Raw genomic sequence first — 12764 nt, forward strand, 5'->3', positions numbered from 1 at the left:
CTTGCACTGACGAGGGGCAGTATCCCGAAACACAGTGTCTGCAAATTGAGATTCTGGTTTTGGTTTTAATCCAGTCATGTGACGGGCTGAACACGAATATGTGCTCCAAAAGTCTGTATCACGTAAGCTTTTTAACTCCTTCATGACCGGTGCTTATTTCGATTTTTTTCGTTTTTCTTTTTCGCTCCTCTTCTTTCCAGAGCCATAACTTTTTTATTTTTCCATCAATATGGCTGTGTGTGGGCTTATTTTTTGCAGGACAAGCTGACGCTTTTAATTATACAACTTTTGTGCAGATATGCTCTTTTGATTGCTCGTTATTGCATTTTAATGCAATGTTGCAGCGACCAAAAAAAGTAATTCTGGCGTTTTGAGTTTTTTTCTCGCTACACCGTTTAGCTATCAGGTAAATTTTTTTATTGATAGATCGGGCAATTCTAAACGTGGCGATACCAAATATGTGTATGTTTTATTTTTTTTTATTGTTTTATTTTTTTTTATTGGGGCGAAAGGGGGGTGATTTGAACTTTTTTGCTTTTTTAATATTTTGAAACCCTTTTTTTTTTACTTTTTGCATGCTTCAATAGCCTCCATAGGAGGCTAGAAGCTGCCATAGCGCGATCGCCTCTGCTACCTAGAGGTGATGCTCAGATCACCTCTATGCAGCAGAATTATAGGCTTGCTGTAGCAATCTGCCATCAACAACCATAGAGGTCTCAAAGAGACCTCTGGTTGTGATGGCAACGCAGCGATGACCCCTGATCACGTGACGGGGGTCATCGCTGCGCGTATTTCCGGATCGGCGTCTGGAAGTTCATTTAAATGCCCGCTGTCAGAATTTGACAGTGGCATTTAACTACTTAATAGGCACGGGCGGATCCCAATTCCACTCGCACCTACTGTGGCACTTGTCAGCTGTTAAAAACAGCTGACATGTTGCGACTTTGAGGTGGGCTCACCACCGAAGCCCACCTCAAAGCAGGGGATACTGCCAGATGATGTACTATTCCGTCAGCTGGCAGTAAGGGGTTAAGGAGCAACAGTTTATAGTCTACATTATGACATCCGAGACACTACATATATGTGCATCGATGTCAGTAGCAAAAGTAATTGTTCAAAAGTGTTTTGCAGACGACTTTCGTTTATAATCCGTGTCAGATGCTTCTCGAATAAGATTCCAGCAATAGTCAGCCAGCATTGACATACTCCACTTTCCCTGGTACCTTTTCTCCATCAGCGCAATGTCTTGGTGAAATCTTTCTTTCATCGCTATCGGCACCAAGATTGGCTGGGAAAAAGTCCAAGTGAGAATGTAGAAAATGCATTTTTAGTGACATATTGCATTTCATCAAATGATATGCTATGAGCATGTTGTCCACGAGTTGTTCAAAGTTCGGTGCCCTGCTGTTGCCAAGGAAGTTGAAGGTCACATCTTTAAAGGCTCTCCATGCCACTTGTTCAGCACCTTGCAAAATACCATCAAATCTACTGTCATCCATTATATCTCTGATCCGTGGGCCAATAAAAATAGCTTCTTTAATCTTTGCATCACTTATTCTTGGAAATTTCTGTCGCAAGTAAGAAAAGGTTTCCGATTCTTTGTTCATTGCTTTGACAAAATTCTTCATAATAATTTGCAAAGAAGGGAGAAATATCTTTGCTGGATCAACCAGAGGATTATGTTTAACATTCTTCTGTCCAGCAACCAGGTTTTGAGGAGTGGCAAGTCCTTTCTGAAATAGTGCATTTCTTGTGCACGACTGTCCCACTCACAAATAAAACAATACTTGTTATATCCAAGCTGCAGTCCAAGAAAAAGTGCAACAACTTTTAGATCACCACATATGTTAAAGTTATAATTTCTATAATTAATGTGGGTCAACAGTAACTCCATATTCTCATACGTTACTTTCATGTGTTCGGCATGTCCAATAGGTATAGAAGGATAGATATTTCCGTTGTGTAGTAAAACAGCCTTCAGACTTAAAACTGATGGGTCAATAACCAGTCGGCATTCCTTTGGGTCATGTTCACATCCAAGAGCACCAAACAACCATAAGATGTCGTTGCAAAAGGTTAAACTGTCGACATGGTTGAAAAATTGATTAGGGTCTTTTTGACGACGGCAAAAAACAGAAACTCTTGTTCCTGGTAATAAGAGATTCCGTTCTTGTAGCCTTGATCCCAATAATTCTGCCAGCCTCTTTGACAATTTCAAATCTCTGACCAAGTCACTCAGATCAGCTTGACTGAACAGATGTGGATTAGATGTAGAAGGCTCAAAGTCTGGGTCTGCAGAAGTTCCATTTTCCACTGACATTGTTAGTTCATCTTTGTTGTCCTCCACTGTCCATACTTTGGGCGACTTTGGAACACGAAGACTTTCATCGTGGGGCATGGGTCTTATCGCTGAAGGAAGATTAGGATATTCTATTGATTTATTGTTCTTTGCTGAATATCCTGTTACATTTGTAAGGCAGAAGTAGCAATTTGTTACATGATCTCTCTGCTTTCTCCATATCATTCGGACAGCGAACGGCTTTGAAGGTCATGATCTATTCAGCCATGCTATAAGGCTTCTAGAACAAGATGCACAGCATATATGAGGTTCTCACTGTTTGTCCTGATCTCCAATTGAACATTCAAAGTATAGTTCATATGCTTTCTTAACAAGTGGAGTAATTTCCTTCTTTTGTGCTTTCATTGTATATTCTCCGCATATGTAGCAGAAATTCATATATGAGTTTTTAGAATTATAACCGAATATTATAATGTTTGGTATCATTTCTCAAAAACCTTACGTGATAGGAAAAATCTCAGGTCATTTCTGAAATCAGCATGCAAAAAATCTCTCAGTAACACTCAAAATTTTCCGAGGGACAAAAACTTTGTTATACAGTAAAATCGATAGGCAAGTTCATTGCAGTTAGCTAAAGAACAAACTGGGGTGAGTGTTTCCCGTAACACAATATAAAGTACTCTGCAGAGGAATGGCATGCATGGGTCTTGTCAAAGAAAGAGGCCTCTCCTAATTCCTGTGCAGAAAAACAGGAAAATTCCTGTCTATAATTTGCCAGGGCTCATGCTGAAAAATATGAAGGTTACTTGGACTCTATAAGCTGGAGTGATGAGTCCTAAATAAAAGTTTTTGAAACTGATGGCTTTAAAACTGTAAGGCTAGGTTCACATTGTGTTAGGGCAATCCGTTTAGCGCTAGCGGATTGCGCTAACGCAATGTATTTGTAGGGGTCGCGTTTAGGGGTCGCGTTAACGTCCCCGCTCTCGCAGATACCCGATCTGCGAGAGCGGGGAACGGACCTCGGGCGCGCCGCGGACGCTGCAAGAAGCGTCCGAGGCGCGCCACAAAAGAACGGCACATCACTAGCGCGAGCCGAAAAAAAGGCACGCGCTAGCGAAGCGCTTCAGGCAGAAACAACATTGCTGTCAATGGGTGCGCTAACGGACCCTTTGCACGGCGTTAATTGCGACATTTTCGCCGTGCAACGCTGTCCGTTAGCGATCACCCACTAACGCAAAGTGAACCTAGCTTAAGGTGTCTAAAGGTGAGGAATATATATAAAAAAAAAATGAATGGTGCCTACACAGAAGCATAGGGGAGGCAGTGTCCTTATGTGGGGCGGCATTAATGCTGCTAGTGTTCGGGAGCTACATTTCATTGATGATATCAGGAATTCACAGATGTACTGCTCTATATTAAAAAAGTTGCTACCATCACTCTGTGCCCATTGGTAAATGTGCACTTTTCCAAGATAATGATTCAGAACACACATCTAAGATCAGTGTTGCATTTCTGAATAAAAACAGGGTGAAAGAGATTCTGTGGCCAAGTATGTCTCCCGATCTGCACCCAACTGAACACCTATGGGGACTTGGAGAATGGAAAATGATAAATGTTGCAATATGGCAACAACTTGTTCATTCCATGCCTAGAAGACTTGGTGCTTTCTGTCCTTAAAAATCATGGAGAGCATACAAAATACTAGATATAGTAGTTTTTGATATGGTGTTTTTAATTATTTGTACATCAACTAATTAGAGTAAAATTGCTAATTTTGTAAATTATACTATGTCACTTTTATGTAATACAATATTGACCTTACTGTCATGTCAGGAGTTTAAAAGTGAAACTCAGTCTTGCCAAAAATTGTTGAAACTGCCTTTATGTTCAGTGAGATAATGATTAAACTCTCACTTTTTAAAAGAGGGTGTACTCATTTATGCTAAGCTTATACAGTAGCTTGTGAAAGTATTCACCCCCTTGCCTTTTTAACTATTTTGTTACATTGCAACATGTGTTTAAATATTTTTGTAATCACATTTGTGTGTGATACATCAGCAATAAATAGTCTAAGTTGTTGAAGTGAAGTCAGAAAAACATAGGCATAAATTATATTTATGGATTAAATGCGGTAACTGAAAATTGGCATATGCATTCATTACTTCTGCTATGAAGCTGAGAATTTCACCCCATTTTTTTAGGCTGAAATTGCCCCTCTCGGCTTATACTCGAGTCATACTCAGGGGTCGGCAGGGGAGGGGGAGCAGCTGTCTAATTATACTAACCTGCTCCTGGCGTGGTCCCTGGATGTCCCTGGTTCTCCGGGTGCCGGCAGCTTCTTCCTGTAGTGAGTGGTCACATGGTACCGCTCATTACCGTAATGAATATGGACTCCCATAGGGGTGGAGCCGCATATTCATTACTGTAATGAGCTGCACCATGTGACCACTCAATACAGGAAGCTGCCAGCGCCGGAGAACCGGGACACCGCGCCAGGAGCAGGTGAGTATAACGCAGTGTGCGATATTCACCTGCACCCAGTTCCACCGACGGCCGCCGCTGCGTCTTCCCCGTACTCTGCATTAACGCTCAGGTCAGAGGGCGCAGTGATGCGATTAGTGTGCGCGCTGCCCTCTGCCTGAATGTCAGTGCAGAAGACACAGCGGCCGTCGGTGGAAAGCGGACCGGTGAATATAGCAAGTGCCCGAGGCCTGAGAGGTGAGTATGTCATTTTTTTTTTCTTAATCGCGGCAACAGCATATGGGGCAAATGTCTGTATGGAGCATCTTATGGGGCCATGTGCAGCATTATATGGGGAAAATATCTCTATGGAGCATCTTATGGGGCCATGTGCAGCATTATATGGGGCAAATATCTGTATGAGGCCATGTGCAGCATTATATGGGGCAAATATCTCTATGGAGCATCTTATGGGGCCATAATCAGCATTTGTGGAGCATTATACGGGGCAAATGTGTCTATGGAGCATCTTATGGGGCCATTATTAACCTTTGTGCAGCATTATATGGGGCATATTTTAATATGGAGCATCTTATGGGGCCCATCATGAACTGTATGGAGCATCTTATGGAGCCCATCATAAACTGTATGGAGCATTATATGGGGCGAATTTTGTATGGAGCATCTTATGGGGCCCATCATGAACTGTATGGAGCATTATATGGGGCTCCTGATTCAATATGAATATTCAAAAACACTTAACCTACTGATATCTCAATTAATTTACTTTTATTGGTACCTATTTCTATTTTTGAAATTTACCAGTAGCTGCTGCATTTTCCACCCTAGGCTTATACTCGAGTCATTACGTTTTCCCAGTTTTTTGTGGCAAAATTAGGGGGGTCGGCTTATACTCGGGTCAGCTTATACTTGAATATATACGGTACCTTCATAAGTCACATGCTTAGTGAAAGAAAGCCCACCTGTGTGCAATCTAAGTGTCACATGGTTTGTCAGCATATGCACACCTTTTCTGTAAGGCCACAGAGACTTCAACACCATTAAGCAAGAGACACCATTAACCAAACAACACAATGAAGACCAGAAGATCTCCAACTAAGTCAAAGTTGTTGAGAAGTACAAGTTAGAGTTGGGTTATTAAAAAGTTTCCTAAACTGTGATGATCCCTGGAGCACCATCAAATCCATTATCAAATGGAAAGAATATGATACCACAACAAACCTGCCAAAAGAGGGCCGCCCACCAAAACTCTCAGCACAGGCAAGGAGGGCATTGATCAGAGAGGCAGTGCAGAGACCAAAGGCAACCCTGAAGGAAATACAAAGTTCTCAAGCAGAGACTGGGATATCTGTCCATACTACCACAATAAACCATACACTCCAAAGAGTTGGCCTTTATGGGAGACTAGGCAGAAAAAAAACCTTTACTTACACACAAAAATTGTATGGCTCTTTTTGAGATTGCCAAAAGACATTTGGGAGACTCCCCAAATGTATGGGGAAAGGTGCTATGGTCAGTTAAGATCAAAATTGAACTTTTTGGCCGCAAAGGTAAATGTTATCTCTGATGCCAAACCAACAAAGCTCATCACCCCAAGAAAACCATCCCCACAGTGAAACATGGTGGTGGCAGCATCATGTTTTGGGGATGTTTTTTGCAGCAGACACAGCGAAAATCGTCTGAGTCAAAAGGAAGATGGATGGTCTGAAATACAGGGATATTTTTGAGCAAAACCTGTTTCAGTGTCTTAGTGATTTCACACTGGGACAGAGCTTCACCTTCTAACAAGACAATGACTGACCTAAAGCATACTGTTAGAGCATCACTTGAGAAGTTTAAGGGGAAACATGTAAATGTTTTGGAGTGGCCTAGCCAAAGCTCAGACCTTAATCCAATTGAGAATCTGTGGTCAGACTTGAAGATTGCTGTTCTCCAGAGAAAATCATGTAACTTGAAGGAGCTGGAGCAGTTTTCCCTTGAGGAATGGGCAAAAATCGCAGTGGCGAGATTTGGAAAGCTCATAGAGACTTATCCAAAATGAATTGCAGTTTTAATTGCTGCAAAAGAAGGCTCTACAAAGTACTGACTTTTAGGGGGGTGAATAGTTAAGCACATTGAAGTTTTTTTTAGTTATTTCATCCTATTTGATGTTTGCTTCACAATAAAAAGAAAATCAAATGTTCACAGGTGTAGGCATGTTCTTTACATTAACTGATGCAAACCCTCAAAAAAAAAAAAGTGAAATACTAGGTTGTGAGGTACACAATCTGCCAAGGGAGGTGAATACGTTTGCAAGCCACTCTATATACAGTGCAGAAAATAAGTATTTGATACACTGCCAATTTTGCAAGTTTTCCCACCTACAAAGAATGAAGATGTCTGTAATTTTTATCGTAGGTACACTTCAACTGTGAGAGGCAGAATAAAAAAAATCCAGAAAATCACATTGTATGATTTATACATAATTAATTTGCATTTTATTGCATTAAAGAAGTATTTGATACAATAGAAAAAAAAGAAATTAATATTTGGTACAGAAACCTTAGTTTGCAACTATCTTTTAATTTACATACAGTATTTGGGTAGTTTGGACCCATATGTGTGCACATGTTGTGCACGATGTCGATCCATGTACATCATGGCATTATATTTTTACATTATCCATTAGCATAACAAATATTTATATTTAATATGCACAGTACTTTATCAAGTCTCTCTATACTTTTTGCACCTACATACTGTATAGGTGTCCAATTGTTTTAAAAAAATCATGCCAATATACATTACTTACATTTATTATTATTATATGTACAATAATTATATCTATAAACTCATGTTTTACACGCTTTTCTGCTATGTATGTTGTTCTTTGTGGGTTGCTTTTCTCACTGGTATCATTATTAAATTTATTTCACTGGTTTTACTAGTCTCATTTTCTCTTAACACTGGTATTTTGGGGTCTACAGTATATGTTTGCTTCTCTTGACTTGTTTCTTTTGCTTTATACGCTATTTACATATTTTTATTATTTCTTCTACTATATATATATATATATATATATATATATATATATATATATATATATATAGGTATACAGTGTCTCGCGAAAGTATTCGGCCCCCTTGAACTTTTCAGCCTTTTCCCACATATCATGCTTCAAACATAAAGATACCAAATGTAAATTTTTGGTGAAGAATCAACAACGAGTGGAGCACAATTGTGAAGTTGAACGAAATTTATTGGTTATTTTTAATTTTTGTAGAAATTCAAAAACTGAAAAGTTTATACTTTCACAAGGCACTGTATAAGGGAAAATTAAACATTTCCCTGGCTGCTTTATTGGCATTTCTCTCTTATATTAATAACTTTGTATACTTTCTTATACATTGATTTTTCTTTCATTCTTCACTGTATTGTTTTTTTTCATTATTGTTTTTTCACTTTTGTCTTCACTCTCCTCTAACCCCTTAACGACCGCCGATACGCCTTTTAGCGGCGGTAGTTAAGGATACTTAAACCACACCGCCGTTAATTAGCGCCGCAGAGGAAACAGTGTATAGCGCCCCCAGAGTGTGAACTTCTCCAGGGACTTGGCTTCCGGGGGGTAGCCGAGACCCCAGGGAACATGATTCGGGTCGGTTTTTACCAACCCCGGGGTTGCGATCGCCGCTATTAACAGTATAATGGCGACTGCAAAAAAAGTCTGATTTCCCATTTAATTTCTCTCTACTCTGATGTGATTGCACATCAGAGAAGAAATAGGGTTCCCGATCCCCACGCTACCTCGCAGTGTCCCTGGTCCCTCCTCCTTCCCCCCATGACTGCCAGCATCTTCTTCCGGTAAGAAAATTGCGGGCACATGCGTAGTGCGCCCGCTGAGATCTGCCAGCCAGCACCTGGCAACAATAGATTTTTCCTATTGGTTCATTTTGATTACTGTGATAGGGTCCATCACAGTGATCAAAATAAAAAAAAGTGAATAAAACCCCCCTTTATCACCCCCTTAGGGAAAAATAATAAAATAAAAAGTATTTATTTCCATTTTCCCATTAGGGTTAGAGTCGGGCTAAAGTTAGGGTTGGGGGCTAAAGTTAGGGTTGGGGCTAAAGTTAGAGTTAGGGCTTAAGTTAGTGTTTGGGTTGTGGCTAGAGTTGGGGTTAGGATTACGGTTGGGATTAGGGATAGGGTTGGGATTAGGTTTGTGGTTAGGGTTGGGATTAGGGGTGTGTTGGGATTAGGGTTGTGGTTAGGGTTAGGGTTGAGATTAGGGTTAGGGCTGTGTTGGGGTTAGGGTTGTGGTTAGGGTTATGGTTGAGATTATGGTTAGGGGTCTGTTGGGGTTAGGGTTGGAGTAAGAATTAGGGGCTCTCAACTGTTTAGGCACATCAGGGGCTCGCCAAACGCGACATGGTGTCCCATCTCAATGTGACGATCCATACAAAAACAAAAGTGGACCCTCTGGACCGTGATGACGATCCCCTCACGGACGAGCTAGCCAGATAGACCACCCCCTCTACAGGGAGAGTTAGGGGCAGGCCCGTGAGGGACTATTGCCATGGAAGCTGGGGGACCAAGATGGAAAAAGGACAAGAAAACGGACTGGCGGGAGCGGAGGGGATATAGGATAGGTGGATACAGCAACAACAGTGGGACTGAGGGAGCACTGCAGACACCAAGGGACTAACCAGGTATGCAGAGACACAGGGAATGACAGGAACACGCCAGAAACACAGGAACAGTTGAGGTACCGTAGAGACACAGGGACAGACGGGGATACAGCTGAGACACCGGAATTGGCGCGGTACCGCAGAGACACAGAGACAGACGGGAACACCGCAGAGATGCTGGAACTGGCGGGATACTGTGGAGAAAGGAGAGACACAAAGTCAGAGAGCATAGAATGCTCCACGGGTGACCAAGAGCACATGAAAGCACATATGATCATCAGGCATAGAGGGGCGGCAGGAAGCGGTATACATACCGGCGTGAAGAAAACTTAGGGGTAACAGTCCTCCAGGAAGATAGAGAGGATGAGAAGGAGCGTTCGGCAGGAGGCCCAGAAGTGCGCACGTGCAGTGCTGAATCTGGCGTGCGCACGAGCCCGACAAACATCAGAGGCCGGGAGCGAGCGCAGGGAGGAAGACGCCGCAGGGGAGGAGGCGTGCCAGAATGCCGAAGACAGGTGAGTATGAGTGGGGGGAGTGGGCGAAGCTGGCGGCAGCGGCATAACAGTACCCCCGTCCTTACGTCCCCCTTACCCTTAAGGCTGGAAAGAAACCTAGCTAAAACACGAGGAGCCTGAATGTTTTCCCGATGCTCCTAGGACCTCTCCTCAAGCCCAAAACCCTTCCAGTCCACCAAAAACAAAGTTCTACCCCTACACCTTTTCATGGCCAAAATATCCCTTACCTCAAAAATATTATCCGCAGAAACAGGTGAGGTCGAGGCATGAAACTGATTAAAAACCACAGGTTTAAGGAGAGAAACATGAAAAGAATTGGGAATACGAAGAGAGGCAGGTAACTTAAGTTTGTAAGAAACATTGTTAATACGTGCCAAGTCCTCCAAAGGACCAATGTAGCAAGGACCCAGTTTGTGCAAAGGAATTTTAAGGCGAATAAATTTAGACGAAAGCCAGACCTTGTCTCCAGGATGGAATACATGAGAATCGAGACCCCTTTTATCCGCATGTCTCTTCATCCTAAGCTGAGCTAATTTGAGAGCAGACTTGGTCTTCTGCCAGACCCTGGAGAATTCCCTAGACAGAAAATCTGCCGCTGGCACAGAAGAGACAGGAGGAACCGGTAGAGGAAGTCCAGGATGTTGTCCATAAACGATAAAAAATGTATACTTGGTAGAGGCTTCACTGGTATGATTATTATAAGAGAATTCGGCCCATGGTAGTAAGTTGGACCAATCATTTTGATGAGCGTTGGAGAAATGCCGGAGATAAGTCACCAGAATTTGATTAGTACGCTCCACTTGGCCGTTGGATTGTGAATGATAGGCCGAAGAAAAGTCAAGCGAGATGTTCATCGACTTACAGAGAGACCTCTAGAAACGAGCGGTGAATTGGACTCCTCGATCAGAAATGATATGCTGTGGTAGACCATGAAACAGAAAAATATGTTGAACAAAAATCTTCACCAACACAGGAGCCAATGGCAAACCTGAGAGAGGAATGAAATGAGCCATTTTAGAGAAATGGTCAACTACCACGAGGATGATGGTGCAACCAGAAGAACAAGGCAGATCAGTAATAAAATCTACTGCAATATGTTGCCATGGGGCAGAAGGCACAGGAAGAGGATGCAGAAGACCTGAAGGCAACCGCCTAGGAACCTTGTTCTTAGCACAGGATGGACATGACTCGACAAAACCTTGGACATCCTTCAGAAGAGTCGACCACCAGTAGTAGTGGGATATGAGATTGAAGGTTTTCTTGAAGTCGATATGGCCTGCCAGCTTGGAGGCATGTCCCCAAAGTAAAAAGCGTCTCTTGTCCTTCTCAGAAACAAAGGTCTTACCCGGAGGTAAAGAGGCCAGAGAGACTGGAGCAACCGTGATGAGTCTAGTTGGATCAATGATGTGCGTGGTCTCCTCCTCAGCATCCACCGGCGAGAAGGATCTGGACAAGGCGTTAGCCTTGACGTTTTTTTCACCAGGCAAAAAGTGGAGTTCAAAGTCAAATCGGGCGAAGAATAAAGCCCACCTGGCTTGTCGGGGGTTCAGTCAGTGCGCAGAATGAATGTACGCCAAATTCTTATGATCCATATAGATTACAAAGGGATGTAGAGCTCCCTCCAGCAGATACCTCCATTCCTCCAGTGCCAATTTGATGGCCAAAAGTTCTCTATCACCAATGGAATAATTTCTTTCAGAAGACGAGAAGATCTTGGAGAAGAAGCCACAAGGCACAAGGCGACCAGAAGAGGACCTCTGAGAAAGCACAGCTCCAGCGCCGATAGCGGAGGCATCAACCTTCAGGAAGAAGGGTTTATTAGCTTCAGGGCGATGGAGTACAGGAGCCGAGGCGAAGGCTTCTTTGAGACAGGAAAGCCTCTTTGGCCTCTGCTGGCCAATGATGAGGGTTGGCACCTTTCTTAGTCAGAGATGAGATGGGAGCCGACAAAGAGGAAAAGTGAGGAATAAACTGCCGATAATAATTCGCAAATCCTAGAAAACACTGGATTACCTTTACTCCGAGTGGACGTGGCCAATTGAGTACGGCAGAGACTTTATCTGGATCCATACGAAGACCAGAATCGGAGATGATGAATCCCAAGAACGGCAGTGACGACTGTTCAAAGGCACATTTTTCTAGTTTTGCATACAGCCGATTTTCTCTTAAACGAAGAAGAACTTGACGGACATCTCTTCGATGAGAAAGTAGATCCGGTGAAATATACCACAACGCAGGTATAAAGTAGGTCCCGGAAAACGTCATTCACCAACTCTTGAAAGACTGCAGGAGCATTACATAAACCAAAGGGCATCACCAAATACTCATAGTGACCATTACGAGTGTTAAACGCAGTCTTCCATTTGTCTCCGGAACGGATTTGGATCAAATTATAAGCTCCTCTGAGATCCAGTTTAGTGAAGATGCGTGCTCCTCGTAGACGATCGAAGAGTTCCGGCATGAGAGGAAGAGGATACGTATTTTTAATAGTGATGTTACTGAGGTCACGATAATCTATGCAGGGTCGAAGGGAACCATCCTTCTTCTTAACAAAAAACCCCCCAGCTCCTGCAGGCGATGAAGATTTCCAAATGAAGCCTCTGGCCAAATTCTCTTGGACATATTCGGACATGGCTTGAGTCTCGGAGGGAGACAGAGGATATATACAACCCCTGGGAGGAGTAGAACCAGGAACAAGATGAATCGGACAATCGTAAGGACGATGCGGTGGTAGGACCTCTGCTTCTTTCTTGTTGAAGACGTCTGAAAATGCAGAATAAACTGAGGGCAGGTTTGCTAGTT

The 12764-nt window shown here is 42.7% G+C and overlaps 1 protein-coding gene across 1 annotated transcript in view; it reads right to left on the minus strand.

Moving 5' to 3' along the window:
- C4H10orf53 (chromosome 4 C10orf53 homolog) overlaps nt 1-12764 on the minus strand; it is a 104425-nt gene that overhangs the window by 16901 nt on the left and 74760 nt on the right. The window lies entirely within an intron of this gene.

Source organism: Ranitomeya variabilis, chromosome 4, assembly GCF_051348905.1.
Source record: "Ranitomeya variabilis isolate aRanVar5 chromosome 4, aRanVar5.hap1, whole genome shotgun sequence".
NCBI classification, from domain to species: domain Eukaryota; kingdom Metazoa; phylum Chordata; class Amphibia; order Anura; family Dendrobatidae; genus Ranitomeya; species Ranitomeya variabilis.